Below are 23,794 nucleotides of genomic sequence, written 5' to 3'. Positions count from 1 at the left end.
AGGGGTTGTGGGTAAGCTCTTCAGCTTCGAGTGTAGTGGGCTTCTATGGTTTGAAGAGATCGTAGGCACACTTCTGATGTTGTCTCAAAGTGTGACAATAGCACAAGCAGACCCAAAGAACACATGCACGCTTACACACACAGCAGTGTCCCACAGTGATATGATAACTTATCTTTGTTTCTGCTCTGTTGTGGGGTGTTGTGATCTAAAGAACACCTCTGCTTTTCCCAGGATCTTACACTTTGGGTTGTCCAGCCCTCTTTCCACACTCGTATCAGTGTTTCAAGAAGCGGCAAAAACATTCTTGTGGTATTTGGGTTTATGTCAGGTTTTCTCTTCTACATTTTAAATACTAATTGAATGTAGCGAGGAGGTATTTCAATTCATGCCTTTTAATTTAGTGTGGTTAATTTATCTTGTAGTTTTACTCTAATTGTCCCTGTGTTGTTGAGTCAAAAGGTTTTTAATAAACCATTTAAAATCCAATGTGCTTACCTCGTGCCGTATTATTTAATTTCTTACCAAGCTTACAAAAAACAGAGGTTTCTACTCAAACTGTGTTCATACTTTTGGTATCCTCTTTCACCGGGATTCTTTTCTTTTCCTTCCACCAAACCCACCCACCCACCCACCCACCCACCTACACACACACACACACACACACACACACACACACACACACGCTCACACACACGCTCACACAGTGACTGAGAGGCTGGGGCTTTTTGCCTAAAGTAAACACATGTGAATGATGGATCTCTTTTTGGATTGTGGGAAAAAGTGTTTGACTTTCACACAAGCTCTCTAAACGGCCATTAAATCCTGTATGTGTACACATGCCTTGTCTCTGCAGGGGACATATAGAAGGAAGGAAATAGATTTTTCACCTATGGGAATCTTTTTCCTGTCTCACTATCTCTTGTTTCTTGCTAAATTGTTTTCCAAGAAGACAATGTGATTTGATATCCTCCTTTCTAAAAGACCAGGGTCCTCTGTCACTAATCAAGATGGGAGAATTGTTGTCTCTTCCAAGTATAAGGAGGGGGGGACAGTGGACCGAGACTTAGTGGAAGGTCTGGAGGCATTTACGTCCATAGACCAGTGAGAGGGCAGAGAGTGCAAAGGCATCTCTGGGCGGGAATGTATTTCAGACTAGGCTGGAGACTGGCCAGCTGGAGGAATTCAGAAAGCTATGACTCTGTTTCCGTGTGAAATAGCTACTTAAGACCACTGTGAACAGCTGCCGGACAGTGCCCCCTCTCAACCCCCTCCTTCCACCTCCTCTATCCCTCCGCGGGGTTGTAAATCTTGAAGGAGAACGGAGGTGCTGGCAACTTGCTGAAAGGGATCCAGGGAGGATCCCGGCGTTTAGTGCAAAAGGTCAGGTCTGTGTTAGCAGGCCGGTGCTGAGACTTTGGGTTGATACCCACTGATGACTTGTCACACACGCTTGAGGCCGTGGCGCTGTCCACCCTGGACGCACCATGGATCTCCACTCTGTTGTCAGGATTAATTGAACTGGTGTAAGGAAGAGGGCACTGAAGGCCCGGTGCAACAAGAGGGCTTATCTTAGCGAAAGGCAGAGGGTCATTTAAGTCGTTTGACAAAACCGTGTTCAGATCCATGTAATCTGATAAATAAAGCAGAAAATAAGTTGAGTCTGTCTGCAGAAATATTGCAGTGGCAGTCTTGAAAAGTGTTTAGAGTGGCATATGTTGCACTACAAATGTCAAATGAAAGACATATTGGGAAAAATGACTGAATTATAATTGCGACTGATCCCACATTTGCCTCTGAAAACCAGAGGAGAAAGACGTAGAGGGGACCCGAGCTCTCTGTTCATCCTCTGTCCCTCCTGAGTCAATTGTTGGGGAAGCATGGTGTCAACCCTGCGCCATCAATCACCCCCTTTCAGAGGAGGGCAGACAAGGCGGGGACCCGCCCCCCAGGACAGGGGGGTGGAAGTTCTCATGCCCTCCCCGCCTTCTGAAGCCCCGCGCCCCTACAGACAGAACTCCGACAGCTGGTCTGGCCATTAGGGGTAGGCCGAGACCTGAGGGCCCCCGCACACCAGCAACAGCTGCCAGCCCACTGCCCCCAACCGCCCGCCAACACATCTCTATAAAATCTGTATTAGAACAGCAATTTATTGTCATTCCTTCACATTCCTTCACATAGATGGCCACATACATACAGAGACACCGCAAAATACATTATTTTCCCTTCAGCACACTACACACTACATGGGTAAATATGTGTAAAGATTAATGTATATACTTTTCTGCAGCAATTGTATTCATCAGGCACTAACTAGCAATTATGTAATTTAGTTCTCAGTGGGTGGCTGAGTTGTGGTTGTTCTGATGTCATATTTCACAGCTCTTCCCGGAGCTGAAGATGATAGTGAAATCTGACAGGAATTACTTATTGTTGTCATCAAGTGTATTGATCTACCATCTATTATCTATACCAGTTTATCCTTTGCATGGTCTCATGGGTCCAGAGCCTTTCCTAGACTTTAGACAAGATGTGGTGTTTTTACTAAAGCAGTGATTGTATTCAATTGTAGTCAACAGCTTTTTAACATTTTTAAACTTTGTCAAATGCATTTCAATTCTGGTATTGATTATTTCTTTTTATTAATACTCATGTAATTAATCCTCAAGTTGATTTATTCCCATCGGAGTTAATGATCCTCTTTTTCAAAGCAAACCAAGCTCCAAATCTGTGACACATACTTGTCTAACTGGTTTCATCACATGATTGGTCCTGCAAGCTCCTTCAGAAGTTTAGTGCATTTGGTCCAACAATGGAAGCAAAGGCTTTTACTATGCTGGGACAGTATTTACAATACAAATATGTCGTTGTCTATGTGATTTCAGAATGAGCTTTCATTGGAAGATTGCTGTTTTTATTACATGCTGATTGACATAAATGCATAATTGTACACAGTCTCCTTAGTGAATGTGTGTGTTCCGCCAAGAGAGAGAAAGAGACTAGAGTATTAGGAGGAGATTACGCCACACTCCCTCAGGGTTCTTGTTACTCATGCACTACTGCCGGCTGAGTGGTTCCCACACTTACACACCGAGGTGATAGAGGCTGCACCCACAGCCTCACCTGTACCTCTGCATGTCTCAGCAGAGCCCTCCTGAGCCTGGATCTTTCTTAAGAAAAGAGCAGGGGGAAAACACTAAACCTGACTGGTGCGCAATCAAAACAACAGCCAGTGAGCAACAATGACAGCGTACCACTGAGGTATAATTACTGCAAAAAAAACAGGAATGGGATAATTAGCCTATACCTGCTTAACCCCCAAACCCAGCCATCTACGCTTACACATGCACAACATGCGGGTTTTAGCCACAAACACATAAATCTCCATACAATCTCTGTCAGAGATGTCATGTGCTGCAGTTTTATTATTCCATGATCTTACGTAAAACTTTTTTTTTTTTAAAGAAACGATGAAGGCATTTGTTGCATGAGTGTACTTGCCATGATGGCTTTGTAGATGGACAACAGCTATTTCAGTGTCTGGCGTGAATCTTGCCAACGCTGTCCAATGGGAGACTGAATCCTTGCCAAAATCAACAGGCCTGCTTGCTTTGTCGGCCAAACAGTCTCTGATCACAGAATTCGTCATGGAAGCCCCTGACCCTTTTGTCCCAGCCCACTGAAGTGGTGTGAGATTACATGTGTGGTTATTACTCCCGCCATCCTCCTCCTCATCACAGTGGAAGAGTCGCGGAAGGCAGCAGCAGAGCCAGATCCGGTTGAAGATGTTATCGTCCACAGACACGCCGAAGCAGCTGTTGTACTTCATTAAAAAGTGGCCGACAATACTTTGTGGTCAGCTTAGGATCAAGTCAAGAAAAATGGGGGGATTTGGGAAATTGCAGGTTTACTGGACACAGATTGAAAGGTGCACGCCACATTCCTTCCCTGGCCATGGCCGGCCTGAAGGCACACTTGAGTGATAAGGAAGGCAGTAATGGAATAAGACAGGGTGGGACGAGAGTGAAGTGTTTGGGGTCGATATGGTTTAAGTGTTCTGTGCCTGAGGGCTGACTATCCTGCTTTAAAAAGAAACTCTCAAAGGTTTTGTTGCCCACTCTGATTGAAGTTTATTCAAAACACATAAACTAAGACAGATTATCTGCTGTGACAGGGCCTTCTAAGTCTCTCTCCTTGAGAAAAAACGATTGGCTATTTGAATGATTCTCATTTCATTGCTTTGTTTTCATAGAGATAAACCATGGGTCATTGGAATCTTGAGTCTTGCTTAATATTAGTATTTTACTCTATATATATGGGTCACATGGGTCAAGTGTATGGTTTGAAGCTTGTAGCTCTTTTCAGAAAGGCTTGGTTGCAGTGCAGCGTGGGTAGAAAAGAGTGGCCGACAGTAGCAGACATTCCACATCACACCACCCAGGGGCAGAGCAGAGAGGAGGGCTTGCAGTAATTCCACTTTTATTAAAACATATTGAAGAAAAACAACACACTGGTATATGGCAGGAGAAGGAGAAAATCAGCATGACGGCTGGATCCAACCTCCTTTTCACTATCTGGAAGCTTGTGCCTCTAAGCTCAGCCCACTCCTTTAATCTCCTTTCCTTCGTCTGTTCTATCCTGCCCATTCTGTCGTCCCCCACTCTATCAATCTCTTGTTTTCCTCTCCCATGGCCTTACTATCTACGTTCATCCACCTCCTGCGAGCCCACTCACGATTTTGCTGTCTGGAAACTCTGTGACGCTCCTCCCTCATGGCCTGTCTTCTGTGTTTTGCCTGCTGTCCCGCAGCTTTAGGTAAAGTTTGTGTTCCTGGGTGGATCCCAGGTTGTGCAGTGCTAATCTCTCCTGAATAGTCACCACACCCTTATTGAGGCTGACTTTATTGTCTGGGCAATTTTACAACCATGCCTCTGGTCACACTGACCCCAATGAACTGGTCACTGTCTCCCCAGCAACTAATGAAGGAGGTGTGATAATGCACGAGAGGAGGTTTCACCTCAGGATGGCCTGACTGTTGGACCCTGGGCAGACATCATAAGACTGTCACTAAAACAGGCATGTTCAATTCCTCGGTCCCTGCTGTTCAGTTATATTAATCTTCTAATAGCCACGGCCTCCAACACTTTGACTTAGCTGCAGCCATCTTCCCAGGACTCTGTGGAAGAGAAAGGCAATCCAGACAATCCAGACATTCTTGGGTCCTGATGTGTTCTCTCCTACTCTCTAATTTAAGAGCAGCTGTTAGGCCCTGCAAACTCTCAATCATCAAAGATGGGGAGAGGGGGGCGGGGCATCTGAGGAGCACCGTTGCCCTCTATCACAGTTGTGGCTCTGACTCTCCACAGAACACCTGTGACAAGATGAAGGCTAGATTACAGGATAGAGGACAGTCCCTGCTGGCTCCTGTAGTAAAAGAAGAAGCCAGTTAAGTGATGGTCCTTATGGGCTCCACCAACGACTAAGACCGGGTCCACACTAATGTGTATACTGAGTGCCTAACTTTTTCTTTTCCCTCAGTTATCAACCAAATTTTCCTCAAATTTATCAATCAATTAATAATTGTGACGGAAAAAATATCATATTCAAACTTTGTCTTGCCTCACCAGTGCAGTGCTTCTGTTGGCACAGTTACTTGCTCTGGAAACAACAACATACTATGAAAACGGAGGGGAGATAATTGTTGGAAATATAATCTTTTTTGTGTATTTTAAAATATTTGACGAGCAAACTTAACATCATTATTGTGAGCATAACCAAACTATCAGAATGGATATGTTACAGCCTATCTAGGGAGCCTCGGGGTACACAGGGCGTAACACATATGTATAAGAAAAAGAGCTGTGGCAAAGGTGGAACAAGGAAGGGAAATAATAAGGCGGGTGAAATACTTAAGCAGCAATAAGTAGCATTTCTTGACAGTTTATGGATTAACAAAGGTGAAACAACAAAACTGAAGCAAAAGGCGTCAGGTCCTCCAGAGCCAAAACAATAAACCAAATTCAAAAAGTGTTGGAAATGCCAGAAGGAGTTGCAGCTCTCATCTGTACTTGGAGCTTCGTTGTGGTTCTCACACTGGAAGTAAAGGCTCCTGCTGGGTTGTTTGGACTGAAGCAGGCACCTGCTGCTTTGAGGAGAAAAAACATTTTAGAATCACCTGTTGCTTGAGTCATTCATATTCCTTTAGTCAAAGGAGAGAGTAATGATTGCACTGTGTGTCATGAGATCCCATAGCTCAGAGGCTTCTCACAGAGCATGGCGTCCTTCCAACAAAAAGTGTATTGGAGTGCCAATGAAATGTTAAAAAATATAAAATACAGATTAAACATTTACATTTGTTTTATTTGTATGAATCAATTGATAAACAAGTTGTTATGAAGATCATAATGTGGTGCTGTGTTTGAAGCAACTCTATGTGTTTAGGTGAGGTTATGAGCAGAGGTTCTCACACTCTGGTGAACATGTTGAGGCACAATGTCCCTGGGGGATCCAAGATGTGGTCCACTCTGCTCCGCAGTAACCCCTAATTACACTATTGGCTTCCTTATGGGACATAATTACTGGGAATCGTTCTGTGAATCAAGTTAGTGGATGCCAACTTGATTTTTTTTACCTTCTCTTGTCTTCAATTCACATGCATGCCATCAGACAGTTTACTGCAATAACATGTTGATACAGTGAGAAACACAGATTGTGTCACCATCACTCAACACTGTTATGAAAGGTAAGTAAAGTAATCATGTTTTTCGCTTCGTCAACCGTCAAATTGTCTTTTATAAATTTTGCATATGTGTTGTCAGATCAGTAACATTGAATTTCCTCTCCGTGGACTGATCTTTTCTTTATAATCTTTGGTGAGTAGATGGAACACAGACGTCTTCCTGTTTACCAGTGGGCTTTGGAGGTAGATTTCCCACATATATGAGAAAGGCCATCTTGGGGGTCTCCTTGACCTGCGCTCCCATGGAAATGCTGTTTCGACAGCTTGTTCTAATTCCCTGCTCTCTCCAAGCTCCTCGAGGAAAAACGAGGAGGAGGAAGCACTGGAGTCCCACATTGCTACAATAAGAGCAGCCTTCGGGGCATAAGGAGGAAGAGGGTCAATGCAATCACAGTGGGGCTTGAGGCACAGGAGCGAGGGGGTCACAAATAAGGGTAGTGGGTTGCCCACGCCCTCATTTACTAGGGAATTTCTCTCCTTCACATGGGGTCGCCTCATTTAGTGGTTTTACACAAACTGGCCTCCAGTCCCAGACTGTTTGAAGTTCCTCTGAAACCTGAGTCCAGAGTCCTACCCTCAGCTTTAATGTTTCAATGGGAAGTTTTAATCCCAGTTACAGTGTGTATGATCCGGAAGAGGCAGTAAGAGTTCATTTTCAAACATAGGAGAAAATATAAAGATTTCTATAGAGTGAATTCCAGGAGCTGTCATCATAATTCCCTCACAAAACGAACCACATCTAACACACATCAATTAGGCAACAACCCGTGTGGTTTTTAAAATCAAGGCTTCATGGCTGAATGTGGGGGCCACTGTTTGAATAGTAATCAGATGTGATGCTCAAGAAGGAGACATCAAAGAAGAGCCGAATGCGGCGAGTCCTTAAGAATCCTTCCGTTTACTTGGAGTCAGAAAGTCCCTCCTGTGACAGCACTGAAGGGGCCCAAGTGAGTAATGCCTGGATTTCCTTTTCAGCCCAGCCCTCGCAAAATACATTTTCCATCATGTCATGCCTTGGACAAAGGAGCGTTGAGAGGATAGTTGTATTTAATAGTGACTGACTGTGTAAGATGACACATACCAGGCCTGGCCTTTGCACTTCTGCAAGCATAACTAATTACAAATAAGGCTTCCCATTTTGCTAATGCTAGTGAAATATATAACTTGAGCATACATGTGGTTGTAATACGGCCAAATGGCGTTTTCAGACTTAAATGATATTTGGAAGCGATTTGACGTTGACTCAGTTAAGGGGAAATCTTTGAACAGGTGGGGGTTTCATTGTTGCATACTCTGGATTTTGAGTTATTTGGATGATTGGTCTTCTACACACATGTGTTGCTCACACAAGATCTTTACCCCTGCTTTAACAAGGCTGAAACCTGTTTCATCTGTATGTCCTGTTGGGAATGCTGGCATGTTCAAAGCAACAAAAACTCCCAAAGTGACAGGCACTCAGGGCATACAATCCTCCTGATGACAGAAACACATGCTCTGTGTGGGCCATGGCTTTGGCTTTATGAACCTAAATGACTCAGCCTGGCACTCTCCACAGTCTAATGTGCTCCATCGTTCAGTCACATCCAACTCTCTGCATCCTCCCTGAACTACTCCTCTCATACCCCGATGAGACTCTTTCTTTACGCTCCTCTCCTGACCAGAAACAGCACAGCGAGGCCACTGTGAGCGGGTTTCAGTAGCTCTTATGTTAGTGAATGAGCTCTCAGTGAGTGCTCTGCTGCTCCACATGCAGATGGCAGGCTGTGTGTATTTGTTTATGCTGCTGGGTGAGGGGACTCTGTGTGGGAAAATCTGCTTTCCGAGGTTTGAGATCGATGAGGGCGAGATAAGAGTGCTCAGTGGCCTTGGCTGAGCATGCATGAACATCTTTTTCTTGTGTGAGAACTTCCTCATGATTGTAATTTTTGAGCACCATTAAGGTCACCCTGAGAGTTGCTCACTACCCTGCAAATAACAGAACAGCGTTTAGGGGCTAAGCTGACATGAGTGCAATTGTCACATTATGTGGGAACCCTCGTATCAGTTAAAGCATTAGTGAAGTTGTGTGTCAGTGTTACATGTCGTGTTTTAGCTGCTGCTATATTGGCTGCCTATCCCAAAACAACAGATGTGGCCAGCAGCGGTCCAAAAATGCCATAAGAGTACTACAAACATCTCCAGCTCTGGCAGTGTCATCAGAGCCTTCTGAAACCAAACAAGTATGCTCTGGTTCCAAGAGGGAAAAGCAAGTCCAATATCCATCATCTGGATATTTCCCCTCTCATAGTAAAGCATTGAAGGTGTGTTACAGCACTCAGGTGGAGTAGTCTTAACACATAGTTGTTTGCAACTTGTCACTAATACTTAACAGGTAGTTGTGCTATAAAATAAGATTGGATTGAATACTGAATACTGTTAGGCCACTGACAGGTTGGAAGTGAAAATATGTTGCCTAAAAACAACTGCACTGGGGATTTGCCATGTTTGCCATTCTCTGAGATTAAAATAGGATACCAAGACTGAAAATGTGACGTTTTTGCCTATTTTGTCCTTCTTTCTTTCATTTTTTACGACAGACAGATTTGTACACACCACAAGAATCTTGGAATTTGAGAGCGTCCCTGTGTTTTTGAATTGTTCCCATCAGCGCGGGTGCTTATAGCGTGGGAATCAAGGGCAGCGATAGGAGGATGTGGGAGAATAAGAACATGTAGCACATAACATTGAGAGGAAAGGGGCTCAGATAGGGAATGCGCTTCTTTCCCGAAGTCACAACTTTATTAACAAATCTTTCGTACTGTACGTGCGTCAGCCTTGAGGGCCAATAGGTCTCTGGGAACCAAGTGGGAGATGTAAGGATAAGAGAGCAACCTGTCCATACCTGATCTTCCCTCCACACCTTCTACTCAAGCGTATCAAGCTGATCATTATCTCTCACTTATCACACTCACGTTCCTAAAAACAACAACGCACGTTTGTGCGTACTATCTTCGGCTGTCATGTTATTTTATGATTTAGCCGGAGGAGTCCAAACTGTACAAATCTCAGATACCATTCCTGCACACAGATTGACGGCTGATGAATAATGCCTCTGAGAAGTGGTGTTCAACCTCGGCTTATCCCTTCTATCTATATCAAGCAGTAATGAAGGCCTTCTCTCTTTGCCCAATAGCAAATATATATATCACCTTTAACAGGCACACATTCCACTGCTGGCACCATGGAAAAACACAGAGCAGTAGCAGTACATTGTTCTCTGAGAGAGTGAGTATCGGGGCAGAAAGAAAGTCAAGGGGTTGGTGAGGGGAGCTGCTTGTGACCAGAAGACGCCATAGACTAAAAATAAATAAAAGGTCAAGAGTGAGAGAAATGATTTCTTAGAGCTGAATAATCAATACGGATACTGACTTGGAAAAGTCATAAAGAGCGCATATGCACAGTGAGTGTGTCTGCGTCTCTCTTCGCTCTCCTTTGTGGCGGTTGAAGCAGCCCTGTGTGTGGTCTGAATAGTTCCCGTCTTCGAGGAGTGAGCAGATCTCTCAGACACTTCAGACTGCAGTCGCACACACAGCCTCTGATGAGCACGGAGCAAAGAGGGAGAGGTCCAATAAACAAGGCCTGTTTGATCCAACCGCAGCGCAGCAGTCTGCCAAGTTCCCTTTGTCTTAGAGAGGACACCACCGCCGTCACACAGACAGCCGTCTACCCGCCGCTCTTAGCTGCGGTGAGGGGCATCATTCACATGCTGCGGTGCCAGTAGAGCCAGAAACAGAGGAGACAAAAGGCATCGCTTGGAGAGAAATGGACATGAAATACTCTGCATGTGCGTCGCTTTACTGCGCAACCAAATGTTAACGTCTGGGTTTGTGTTTGTTTCCATCAGCCCCAGTGTTCTCCAAACAGCTGCATGAGGCTGTTGTGCAACACATAGGTGGTTAGTTAGGTAGCAATGCTTTTCAGAGTTCCACATGGTACTCATCATGCTGTGACCGAGTCAGCACACGGCTGCTGGGGAGACACTGGAGGACTGAGTTTGAGGTTCTTTGCGAAACACGCAAAAGGAGGAAGCCAAATGCAGTAAATTTGATATTTCAGATAAGTGGAACCAGAATATTTGTGCTATTGTTCTTTTAAAAGTGACCTCTTCAACATACTGGTGAAAAAATTGGATCACATTGTTCTATCTTCAATGGGATATCAACTTTAAAGAAACAGGCACATATTTAACAGTAATACAATTATACTTTCCCTGAAATAAGAAAATAAATGTCATCAAAATAGAAATGTTTACCAGACCAGGGTGAAATATTTGTCTCAGTGTTCTGTATGTTTTGGATTTAAACTTGAATGTATACAACGAGGCCAATGAATTCACCTTAACTGACCCTTATGCATGCACACAATAACTGCCTGCATGGCTCCTCAGTTTCACAGAGAGGGTTAGCCAAGCTGTCATATTGTATAATGGAAATGAGGATTTTGGGCAGAGAACTAGCCGGGTAAACTTGAGCTCTATGCCCCCTGGCCCAGTGATGGCTGGGGAGGCTCCAGCCAAGTGGCAGAGCTGTGCTTTTCTTAATAAAATACCATTTTGTAGAGTCAATCTTCTAAGTCTTGTTTTGTGTGTGCTAGATCCCTGTGTTCCTCCTAGATAGGAGGAAACTCTAAACTGAGCCCTGGATCAGGTGCAACCAGCAAGACTAGTTCCCACAGTTGAGGTCCAGGCAGCAACAGCCAGATATCTGACACTAATCACCCATTAAAAGCATCAGGCTGTTTAGTGCCAGGCTAGAGAGAGAGAGAGAGAGCGAGAGCGAGCGACAGTGACAGCTGCTGCTACCACGTCCAACTGGGATAGGAACACAGATAAAAAACCCTCGAAGACTGGGGAATTGTACGTCGTTCTCTTTCTCATCCCGAAGCAGCCGTGCTGCGTTTTTTTTAAAGTCAAAATTGGAGGAAACAAGACTGCAAATAAGTGAAGACAGAGGTGGCCATGAGATCATTGGGACCTTGAATTATATAAATCATGCACATGAGGAGTGCACGATATGTCAGTCATGCAAAAGAAGAGACAGGAAAAGAGGTTGATCTAAAGGTTCCATTATCTTCTCAATGTTTCGTTCTCTCTTTAATTTCTGCCACTCAGTAGAATCGTCCTCTTTCCTGTAGTGAGTGACCTTCTAGAAGCCTGATGTTTTGTCGGCCTGTGCTTTGGTCACAGTTCGGCGTTCGGTTTAACAGCATGCCAAAGACAGGGCCATTCCACGGGGCGTCTGCAAGAGGGGATCAACTTTAAGCCAAAGAGAGCAGTTTCAGGGCAGTTTTAATGCAGCACCTGTCAGGGCTCAGCTCAGACCCAGGAATCTGCAGGACCCTGCCTTTGCAGCTGTGGGTCCAATCTGAACCTTGGCCAGGAACATAGGCCAGGACCGACTCTATCCCCTCCTACTGGCTTCTGATCTGACACCACACATAACAATGAAGCTCCTCTGTGGGTGCTCTGACCTCAGCGGGCCTGTAATCTAATGATATGGAATATGTCCGTGGTGATCTAGTGGGTCCGGGAATGAATCTTGCACAAGAATGCTTGGTGCCAAAACAGTTTTATGGAGTTGTTTGAGACTAATGTGCAACAGGCAGAACCCAGTGTCAATACAAATAGCTGGATCTATCTGATTCTCCTTTTCTTTATTCTACTAGCTTTTCTTTTCTCTCGTTATATGCAGGACGTGCAGACAATCAACAAAAAAGAGGAGGAGTCAAAAAATACCCCAGTAACTTAATATGACAAGGTCTCTGGGGACTAAGTGTTTCAGAGAATCAGTCTAAATTACTACTGTAAACATCTTGGGTTAAGCATCAACTTACAACATATTAGTTTTGATGCTCTCTTGAATGGAAAAATGCATGGCCCCTTGCATCTCTATGTCAGAACTGTGGTCTCTTGAGATCAGGAATATTAAAGAGGCGAATGTGAGAGGGCTGCCTGCCTGTGAATGTCCATTTATAACCAGTTTGGTCCAAATAAGCAGAGGAAGCGAGAACTGCACTTTCCCACAGTACTGCAGGAGGCCAAAACGACTTCCCCTTTATAGTTCATGACTGCATGGAAACTGCACTCCCACTAAGAGCTCACAGAATGGGCGGACTGGTGGACCATGGCAGCCCAGATAACACAACTTGACCAACGCTGAATCTGAATAGTCAACTTGAAACCAACCATGCGTGCTGATAGTGGCAGCGCTGGACAATGTCATGGAAAGATTCAGTCCATCAGCCTGAAAATTTGTTTCCCACCAAACAAATTATAAATGCATCAGTATTTACTGACCACAGAGAATTACAGGCGTAGTTTCTTTATTTGATTTTCCGAACGGTATTTATATCTGTTATATCTGATGTGCATGTGACATGCATTATGTTCGGTTTGTCCACACAATTCTTTTTTCCTCTTGTGTTAATCGTTAACAATCACTTAAACAGAGTTAAACTATCATTAGTAGAAGTCTGTGTAGTCCAATCCCTTTTACATACGTACTCCAGGTAATGAAATCTGCTCGCCACCTGCTACCACCCAGTTGTTCCAGGAAGCCTGTGTGACCTCATCATCAGTCCTACGCATGTTCTCTCCTCAACATGACTCCTCTCAAACTCCTCATCTGCATGCCTGTTTCTTTGAAACCTCTTTTGTGTTTTTTTTTTTTTTTTCCAGCAGCAGATCGGTTTGATGGTATCTTATTTCTTATGCTGCGGTTGGGGCCCGTGGCTGGACTGTGATGTTTTCGTTCTGGTTTTTAAAAGTTCTGTAGCCAGACCCTCTGGAGGTTGTGACCCCTGTATGTGTGTGACAGGAAGGAACAGAGTCTTTTAAGAGGATTTACTGTGAATTAGCACGCCGATTTGATGCTCTTTTTCATTGCGCTGTGTTCCGGCGAGAGGAGATCGCTCTGGCCCCTGCACAGATGGGCAGATTGCATTTCAGCCACTCTTTAAAAAGCCATCGACGCACAATGGATATATATCAGCAGTGTCATTTGGTCTCATCTGTCAGCAATATTCTTTTGAAGTTGAACTTTAAGAATTGTATGTTCAAACACTGAATCTCTCTACATCCCCTTTGTTTACAAACTCCTGGTATTCTAACTTCACGGATGACAATGTGTCACAGGTATGTCCCAGGGTGGGTTGCCTGACCACATTTAATATCCACAAGGTACAATAGACATGGAAAAACAGCACCAAAGTAATCTTCCTTGTGTTTTCCTAGTTTGTTCAAATTCAGATTGAATAAGAAGGACACAATGGTGCTGGTGAAGTGAGCCAGCTCTATCTAATCAGCTTGGAGGGCAGCTGTGTAGCAAAGACTCGACATTTACCAAACAGCTGGTGCAGACTCTGGGAACCAGTGAGAACAGCTAAGATGCACTTTACACCATTAGAAGCCGATGCATGGCCTCTTGCCTCTTGCTCTACCTTTCTCATCTCACACACACAAAAACACAGCGAGATCCTATTAAATGGTACAAAGTTTTTGCCTATTACCCCCTGGTTAAACTATAATCAGCGGTTCTGTTCCAGGCCTTCTTCCAGCATTTACGGCGTCATGTGGTTCAAGATTCCCACATTACAGAGAAGTGCATGTGGTGTGGGCTGCATGTTCCGTTTCCTGTAGATTAACTTTGTACGCCTCCTCCTTTGCTGTGACAGACTGGATCAATCTAATGTAAATAAGCATTCCCAAATTTCGACAGGCCTATGGCCCCCGTAAACCAAAAGCCCCCCTTAGCTGAAAGTGAGAGAATTCCACCAGGAGATGTAAACTTCCCTCTCGACCAGATCTCAAGCTTGCCTTCCCACAGACGCCCCAGGCTCAATGACTTTGACTTCCCACATTTAAGAGTCACTAAAAAAAGCATCTTCAAATTGCAACCATAAGATGTCTCTCCTTTCCTCCTCCCACACACTCGCTCCAACAATCCTATAGGGCCCTAAACACTGGGAAAAGTCCATTCTCCAGTGAGAATAGTTGTTCTTCTTATGATTCATTTCAACCTGTTATTCTCTCCATCAGCAACATAGTAACTCTCTGAGAAAGGCCAGCCATGTTGTTCTGTGTGATGCATATTGAGTTGGAGCTCACAGTGAGAAAACAAGTGGACTGCGGAGGGATGTAGGAAGAGAAAGAAAAAGAGGGCATGGTGAAGGAGCCTCCTGGCTGACTGCACAAAGGGGTCAGAGGTCCGTGCAAGTTTGACTCCTTCACAGAATGAAATAGATCCACTTAGTGAAATCACTTCCTGTCAGTGTTTACAGGGTGGTAAGAACTTGGGCAAGTGTGGCACAGCAGGGGAGAAAAAGCTGGACTTTGTGATATAAAGCTTTGTGGCTGTCATTGTACAAGCATTTCATTAACTGTGAGAATGTACCTTGTATTGTTTACAGATATTGTGGATTCACTTTCTTGTTTGTTATAAATGTATTTACAGTGCAAGCTTTATCTTGCTCAGGGAGCTTTTGGGGCTTGATGGTGTGGCATGGAACTTGATCTCTGTGAGATAGTCTGACAGTTTATCTTTCACACTCATCTCAGCAGAGAGAGAGAGAGAGAGACAGAGACTGAAGTGTGAGAGGTGTGTTATTGTTGCATTTTCAGTGAAACCATGCTGGTCCATTCATGGGACCGTGCAGATAAAGTTGACATCTGAAAGACTGCAGTACAACCGCAGGCTTATCTCCCGCACCATGTAGTAGGCTCACATCACGGTTCATGGAAGCGTGTAAAAGCTTTAATGGGAGAAGTGTTCGGGTCAGGCCAGGAAGCAGAATACACAGCTCTAGTAGACGTTACAGAGTGGGGGGGAGCAGACTTTATGGTCAACAGCATGGGCCACGTGCAGCTGGATAAGTACAAGCAATTCAACAGATTCAGATGTGCAATGTGTAGTGCTGGAATGTAACTAGTACATTTACTCAAGCAATACCTTAGTACACAATTAAGATACCTCTCAGGGATTTATATTTCATACTACTTTATACTTCTACTTCACTACAGTTCAGTCAAAAATCTTCAACTTTACTACATTCATTTGATGGCTTTAGTGAGCTCCACAATTATCAACAGTAAAATGCTTCTTTATGCATCAATAATATGATATAAGATTATAACACTTCCAGGGGGCATTTTTCAAAACATTTTATTACTTTCCCCCCAGTTTTAATTCCAGAACTTTTACTTGTATATGCAGGAGTGTCTTCTTATATTGCAACACTGCAACTTTTACTTAAGTAAATGGTGGTCTATGAGAAGGCCATTGACAGCCACAATGATGTGCAGGGAAAAGCCAATGGAAAATCTATTGAGATTTAATTAGGAATACAAATTAAACCTCATGTTATGCCTTCTGAGACTCATAAAATACACAAAATCATCAACAGTAGGGTGAGAAAGTGTGCTTTGTGTTAACTATTCCCTTTGGAAATATTCTGTCAGAGCTTGTAGCTACAGCAGAACTGTCACCAGCCCCAACAGCAGCCAGTCACACACCACTGCTGCTAAAAGCCCCTCGTCTCAAATGGCTGACTGTTTAAAAAAACACAACTCTATCAGGGTCTTAGTCAAACAGAAATATTTAATAAAGTCTGTCATGGTCCATAACTCACAGTTCAAATGACCCTCAGTGACCTTTCCAAAGTTTTCCCTTGAATCTTAAATGCAATATTGCTTTGACACATAAGGGTCCATAAAGGTAAAACAATGAATGAGGCATAAAGCATTTGCCTCCTCATTTTATTTATTTTTTATCTTTCATGGTTTCTTGTTATTGCGCTTAGTAGAGGAGCATTAATGCAGGATTCTCTTTTAGAAACCTCTAACAACAGCCAAACCATCTGAGGACAGCAAATAAATACGCCTAGAGGAGTTATATGACCTTGTTTCAAAGAGAAATAGAGCACTCTTCATAGCTGTGACTACAAAAGTGGTAGGAAAACAAAGTAATCATCTCCAAAATGTGGAGCCCTCAAAGCATTTTCATGTCCTTGAAGCCTGTTAATGTTATTCAAAAGCCATTAATTACAAAAATAGAACAGTGTTTGCTATGTCTGTGTCGTGTTTGACTTCATCCATCACGCTGTACTTTATGTGTGTGTGTGTGTGTGTGTGTGTGTGTGTGTGTGTGTGTGAGTGTGTGTGTGTGTGTGTGTGTGTGTGTGTGTGTGAGTGTGTGTGTGTATTTATTTTACATACAGAGAATAACATCTGAACAGAAACTCAGGTTATAATATAACCCCACACTTGGTCCTCTGCAGTGAGAGAAAGTTTCTTTCCCCAGAGTCTCTCCCACGCTATCTCCCCCATCGCCTCTTCTGTATATGGGAATAAATCATAGCCACATTAAGCTTTGAGTAGTAAAGAGCTAGAAAGTTGCTCTGTTACACTAACAGGGTTTTAGGCTCAGCGGTGTTGCAGAAGAGACACACCTTTTGCAATTGGCTACAGATATTGAAGTTGAGTCATAGCGTCGAAGGTGCTTTGACTAAAAGCTACTGATCCTTCAGCCTACAGTCACACACTCACACACTCAGGCACACAGACACACTTAGACCCCTTCGCCTTTTGCTCCCGACTTAAAGGCCAAAAACAACTATACACGTCTCCCTTGGGCTTCATTAGATGGAAAACATAAAAGATAAATAAATGAACTAACCCCAAAATTGTTGTGCTTGCGTGGGAGAGTTCAAAATGCCCCAGAATAGTCTTTCCTAAGGCCAGTGGAATGAGGGTCTGCATCATTTCACCATACAAGGGCCTGTTCTCTGTCCCCAATTCCCTGCCGAAACCCTCCACCACACTCGCCACAGTGACCGGTCTGCTGCCACAGGGACCGCTCTGCTCGTGTTTGTTGTGCTTTTGTTCTGCAGCCTTCTCTCTCTTTTTTATGTGCAAACACCCAATTGCACAAACAGCCACATTTGTGTGGGGGCGTCCAACGTTGCTTCTGCCCCTTGAAAGTGTGCATCTGCATTCAGCACATATGTTCCTTGGTACTGGACAATGTGGCTCCTGGTCGACTGATTTTGAGGAAGCATGTTTCCACATGCACACGCTGTGGAAAAAGCATGCAGACACACACACACACAGACGCACAATTAAGGCAAATAGCAGTAAGTTGCACATGGTATCAGTTGCTTAATAGCAGTAGTGAGTCTTGAAGGAGTAACTTGAGGAGTCATTTGACTGCAGAAGCAAAAGTGAAAAAAAAAACACTTTATATTGGTGGCCAGAGACTTACACAACCTTTTAGACAATAGAATGACTCTTAGACACATCAACAAGTTCTCGCTGATCAAGTCCAGACACACTTGTTTTCGTCATCAACGCTGTGGTGCTACGCACCCCCCCTACATGTGGATGCGTCTGTCCACACGTTTGAAGCTCCACCCTTTTGGTGATTTATATTTGTATTTGTGTGCACACAGTGTGTATTTGTGTGTGTGTGTGTGTGTGTGTGTGTGTGTGTGTGTGTGTGTGTTTGTGCATGGCATGCATGTTTATAAAACATTGTGTTGATGTCAGTAATTCAATGTTTCTATAATGTCAACGCCGTCGCCAACATCACCAGTCCACTTATGATTGCGGTGTTTATCTGCCATTGGCCCTCGGATGGATCCAAGGGACACAAAAGAATATACAGTGCGAGCCAACTGTAATACTCGTCTTGCTCAAGCGAGTCAGGCGGGATAATCCTGTGTTCTAGACCCTCTGACCTGCAGACGTTTAGTAGTGTTGGCACGTAGCTGGAGCTGTCAGCCCAGCATCTATGGGAGATCTGTGTTTAATTTGCAAAAGGGGACTTTGCCAGAATACAGAGAGCGAATGGAGGAGAGGGGGAGCGATGGAAATGAAGCCAGAACTTTTGTCTGTGTGTTTGAGTGCTAAGCGGACCTGCGTTTCTAAAATCTGTCACGGAGGATAATACTGAGGCTGGACCTCTCCGAGCTGTGCATACGTGACAGACAGAGACATTTTGAGCCTAGCTCAGTGTGTCTTCTGTGGAAATTGTTGTGCAAGTGGTTGTATGTTTCAGTATATGGGTGTGCACAAGGGTGCGGGAAAGGGGGGCTGAGGGTTACTGTGAAACCGAGTAGTTAATAGTCTGTGTTTGTCTGCAGATTACTCTGGCACGGGCCTGGACCCACAAGCCTGGGAGAATCCACTGCTCTCCAAGATTACCCAATGTGAGCACAACGCATCTCAAACCGCTTTTGTACGCAATCATAGAGAGCTGCTCGTCACAAAACCTCACACAAGACCGAGCATCTAATCCTCACTGGTGGCTTCTTTGTAGAAATAGTTGTTTTGCTCACAGTTTCTCGGTTTACGTGTCCATACTTGTGCAAGGGAGTGTGTAGAGCGAGTGGATGACGGTGACAGGTAACGGTGATTTCTGTCAGGTTTTTCTGGTTCTACTCAGTGACTGAGGAAGTCAAGCTAAAGCTTGCCCTATTCAATCCAGCCTGGGAACCAGAGCAGTGATGCCTGCTTACCTAAGTGCCTGCCTGCTCTCGCTTGGAGCTGTTCCCATCCTACTCATCTGTTTAATATTTTCATGTGTGGGCTTGTGTTGTAAGAAGACAAAGAGGGGGGGTATGGAGGTCAAGATAGAGGGAATATTCTCCCATGTTTCATTGAAAATACCTCGAGAGACTGGGCAGGGATGATGGGTTTTTGAACATGAACAAGTGATGAATAATTATATCCAAAGGGAATTGGAAAAAAAATTTTTAAGACCCTGCAATGTAAAAGTCATAAAATAAACCCTTGATTTTACTAAGCAAGTGGTTTTGTGAGGTGCCCTGACTGCTCCACTGGGACAAATGATAGAATACTAACTCCAGGCAACAAGACCCAGAACATAAAACTATAAGAGAGAAACATTAAAAACAGAAAAAGGACATACACACTATGCATAACAGTCATGCAAATACTATCCCAGCGTACATAATGTCCTCCTTGAACACTTGCACAACTTTCTTTGCAGGATCACATCAAGTCTTACCTGACTCACTAGAGATTACTCATCTGTTGAGGGACCAAATTTCAAGTCAAAATAAAGGTGTAAAACCCATAAATATTTCATAACTTTCCTTGTGACAGTCTCAAACAGACACGCATTTGTGTTTTGTCAAGAAGAATTGTGTAGCTAGCTGTATGGCCGATTGTTTCCTCCGCTGTCCTGAGGGGTTTCTGGACAGAGTTGCAACATCAGCTGTGGGCTTTGTGAGAGTGGGCACTGGGTACATTTGACCGATGACCTTCCCACAGCCTCAGGAGGAGAAGCCTTTTTACTGAGAAAGGGAAGACCCTCTTGCTGGTCCCACATGGGTCTCTCAAAGTCACATTCCACGGGATGCTTTTCCCACCACGGACCAAACACATCACTCTGTTCTTTCCTGGAAGAAATCCAAGGAAGTGGGCGATCACATGAGTAGGGACCTGTCCAGTAATAATGGCAGACATGACCTTCAGCAAATGTCACAGTTAGGCCATTCTCCAGAGGTCGAGGGAAATATGAAGAGGGCCTGGATCTGGCAGAAAGGTCCGGAGCAGAAAACATTTGGTTCTGATTCCATCAGAATGTTTTCATTATCAGCTATTTTCATAACTCATTTCCAAGACATGGGATATGAATACTGTATAAGGTACAGTTAAAGAGTGATTGGAATGACAGAGATATGATTATTGTTTACGCACACATATACACACACTTGACTGTTTCCGATTAACTTATTTTACCATAACGAGAACACATGTTTTTTCAAGAGCGCTTCCTCATATTACCCTAAAAACACGAACAACATGTGGCATTACAGAATGTATAATTTTGTCTTAAAAGGAGCAGAAACAGAGACAGTCGGTATGCTTTTTTATTGCCATTTATGTATGGAGCCAAACCATAGAAAATAATTCAACAGAATAAACCATACACATTTAATTTTTGAGGACTAATTCCTTTACAAGGCCAGAAGCAGTTCAAGGCACCATAAAACCTAATATACATGATTTTCAGGGTGGTTGGCAACTGGAAAACCAAGAGGAAACCAAGGAGATTGAAACTTCAGACAGATTCCTGCAGATCCAATCGGGCCGCTAAATTTTTTTTATAAATAGTTCTAAGATGTACAAACAAATACAAACACCTGTGTAAGCCTATTTGTGTTTTTACACTAACGTCGGGTGATTTTTTCAGTTGCCTTCCAAATCACTCACGTGGGCTCATTCGTTTGGGAGACCTTCCTCCCTAACGGTCCCGGTGCAGCCACATTGCCTGTGCGTGTGTCTCTTTTATGTAAGGAAACTGTAATTTTAAACATATTCAAGATGTGACCAGCCGATATTTATGAGGAATCCAGCACAAGTGTTCTTCCTCAGGGATTCTCACTTTACGTCGCAACACTTCCCCTCCGGCAACCGAAACCAGGCTGTGCACAGACAAGCAGAGCTAATGTATGCCGGGCATCAGTGCCTCGGGGGGAGAGACACACACCATCGAGATGAGTAGATTAGATAGACAGGAGATGAAGGAGAGAAAACAAATCAAAGGCCAAGGTGGGAGGAGGAGGGCCAGAGAGAGAGAGAGAGAGAGACCGACAGTTGGGTGTGATTTTCTTTCTCCTGCATGAGCACACACATGCACACTCATTTGGATGAGAGAGGATGTAGAACATAAAAGTGGAAATGAATTGAGGAGAGAAAATATAATCTAATTTGTAGTGATTGTGTGTTAGAAAGAGACAGACTGGGAGAGAGGGAGAGATGGAGGGTGAGAGGGAAAGCAGCCAAATGACAGAGGCGTGTTTGTGTTCTGATTAGGCTGAGCCAAATGGAGGCGGCTCACCAATGGAGATAACCAACAAAGACATCTCTTCACTGGGGACCAATCTATGAACATCTTTTCACGGTCAATAGACGGAGGCATGCTTTTGTTTTCATGGAGAGGGGAAAGGAAATCTGCCTTGGTGGATCCGTGAATGCAGAACAAAGTTTACCGTTCATCTGCATGAATGAAGCAGATGACCAACGTGCTTTCTGGTTCTGGAGTTTGCGTACATGAAGAAGTGCACAAGAGCTAATTTCATTATTCCTTATGTTTAATACTTGAATGTATGCTGTCATTATGTTCTTATGAACTAGAATTTTTCAATGTCTAACTACCTCACCCTGGCTGCCAAGATATGATGCACTCAAGCTGAATAAACAATGATGTGGGCTCTTTGGGCTGAGACAGGCTTCCTGGCATGGGCGTGTTTGGTTTCTCATCTTTATGGTTGGTGACAGTGAATAGATCAGATTCATGGCAGTGGTGAGGGAGTCCAGAGACTTTTTTTGTCTGGCAAGGAAATATGTCTGGGATATCGCCATGGTTGCCAGGCAAGGCAATACTTACAGACTCTTAGATGAGGTCACTGTCTATCAAAGACTAACTGTCTCAGTCACTTTGCATACTTGTTATAGATCTGTCTATCCATCTATCCATCTATCTATCTATCTATCTATCTATCTATCTATCTATCTATCTATCTATCTATCTATCTATCTATCTATCTATCTATCTACCCAACTATCTCACTTTTAAATCCTCTCTGTATCTGACTCACAAACATCAGCATAAATACTCAGTAAGCTCACTCTCTCAATGCCATGAGAGAAAAACACCGCCATCGTTGGGAAACAAATTAAAACGATAATCATCCCTGGGATGAAAATATTCCCTCCTTGGTCTCGGTCAAACCAGAAGTCAAAGTGTATGCTTATTTTTCTGTAAATTAAAAATATAAATGCTTCTCCTCACTAGATTCACAGACGTCTAATTACAACATTGAGGGGGAGAAACAGCTGATCCCTAGTGGAAGGGGTTAGAAACCTCCAGACAGATGATACATTACAGGAAGAAATGTGAGTGCACATCATAATGAGAAATGAGTAATGTGTTTGTTTGAGTTCATTCTGTTTCCGTATCTGTTTATTTTCTCTTTTTTTGTTGTTGTTTTTTGGACATTATACCCTTCGCCTTGCCTTGCCCACAAAACAGGAGTTTCAGGTTTTTAGCTAAATCTGCACGTTGACATCAGCGGCTTTGCCTGTCAAACCCCTCTTGTGAAATTTTACACCAATCTTACCTCATTGTCCACAATAAAAACAAGAGGATCATGTTACCCCTGCTTAAATGACATCATCTCAAAGCCCAGCACAATCAGCCATCATCCCCTTGTTTGACAATTATCAAGCTTGTACACAGAATGAACCCTTTAATCACAGAGTTTCACAGTCATTGGAACTGGTCGTTTTGAGAGAGTGAAAAGAGCGGAACAAAACGATACGGTAGTGGGGAAGCTGAGCCGGAGTCGGGAAATTTCTGCTGGGTTGTTTATGTTCTGGAAGAGCAGTAGGGAAAGGGGACAACGCTAATGCTGTAATGATAGTGACAATAGCGGCCCTGTGTCGGTAAAACAATGTGCATGACTGGCCAGCCATAGAGCCAAGATTCTATTGATTTATGTTCTGACCTCCAAAAGATCCTGGAAGGCCTCGCAAACAAGCGGCGCTCCTCAAAACGAGAGATGTTGGCCCCCCTCCATGTGTGAATAAACAAGTGACCCACGTTGGGTCTGTGAGAGGTCACTGCACAGCGGAGTTATGGAGATGGACAGAGGACAGGGCAGACAGACAGCGGGCCTCAGAGAGAGGGCAAGCCGAGAGAGTGAGTGAGAAGGAAAGAGGGAGAGAACAGGCAGAGAAGGAGCGAGAGATGGACTGTGTTGGTTTCTCCCTGTGGCCTCTGCTGCCCTTATGGACTCGAATGCCACAGGCCAACCTCAGGGCAACTTGGGCTTCTCCTGTTTTGACTATATCAAGATTAATAGCTCTCGTCAGACCCCAGATCAGCTTCATGGATCGTAATATGTCCCATGTGGCTACATCTCCAGTCACATGCAGCCATGTTTAATGGTGGCTGACCTCCACCTTTTCTTTCTTCAGTCAATATCGAATGTATT

Source organism: Clinocottus analis, unplaced genomic scaffold, assembly GCF_023055335.1.
Source record: "Clinocottus analis isolate CAN_PGR_092001 unplaced genomic scaffold, fCliAna1.0.p SCAF_16, whole genome shotgun sequence".
Taxonomy (NCBI): domain Eukaryota; kingdom Metazoa; phylum Chordata; class Actinopteri; order Perciformes; family Cottidae; genus Clinocottus; species Clinocottus analis.
Note: the sequence above shows the minus strand (reverse complement) of the source record.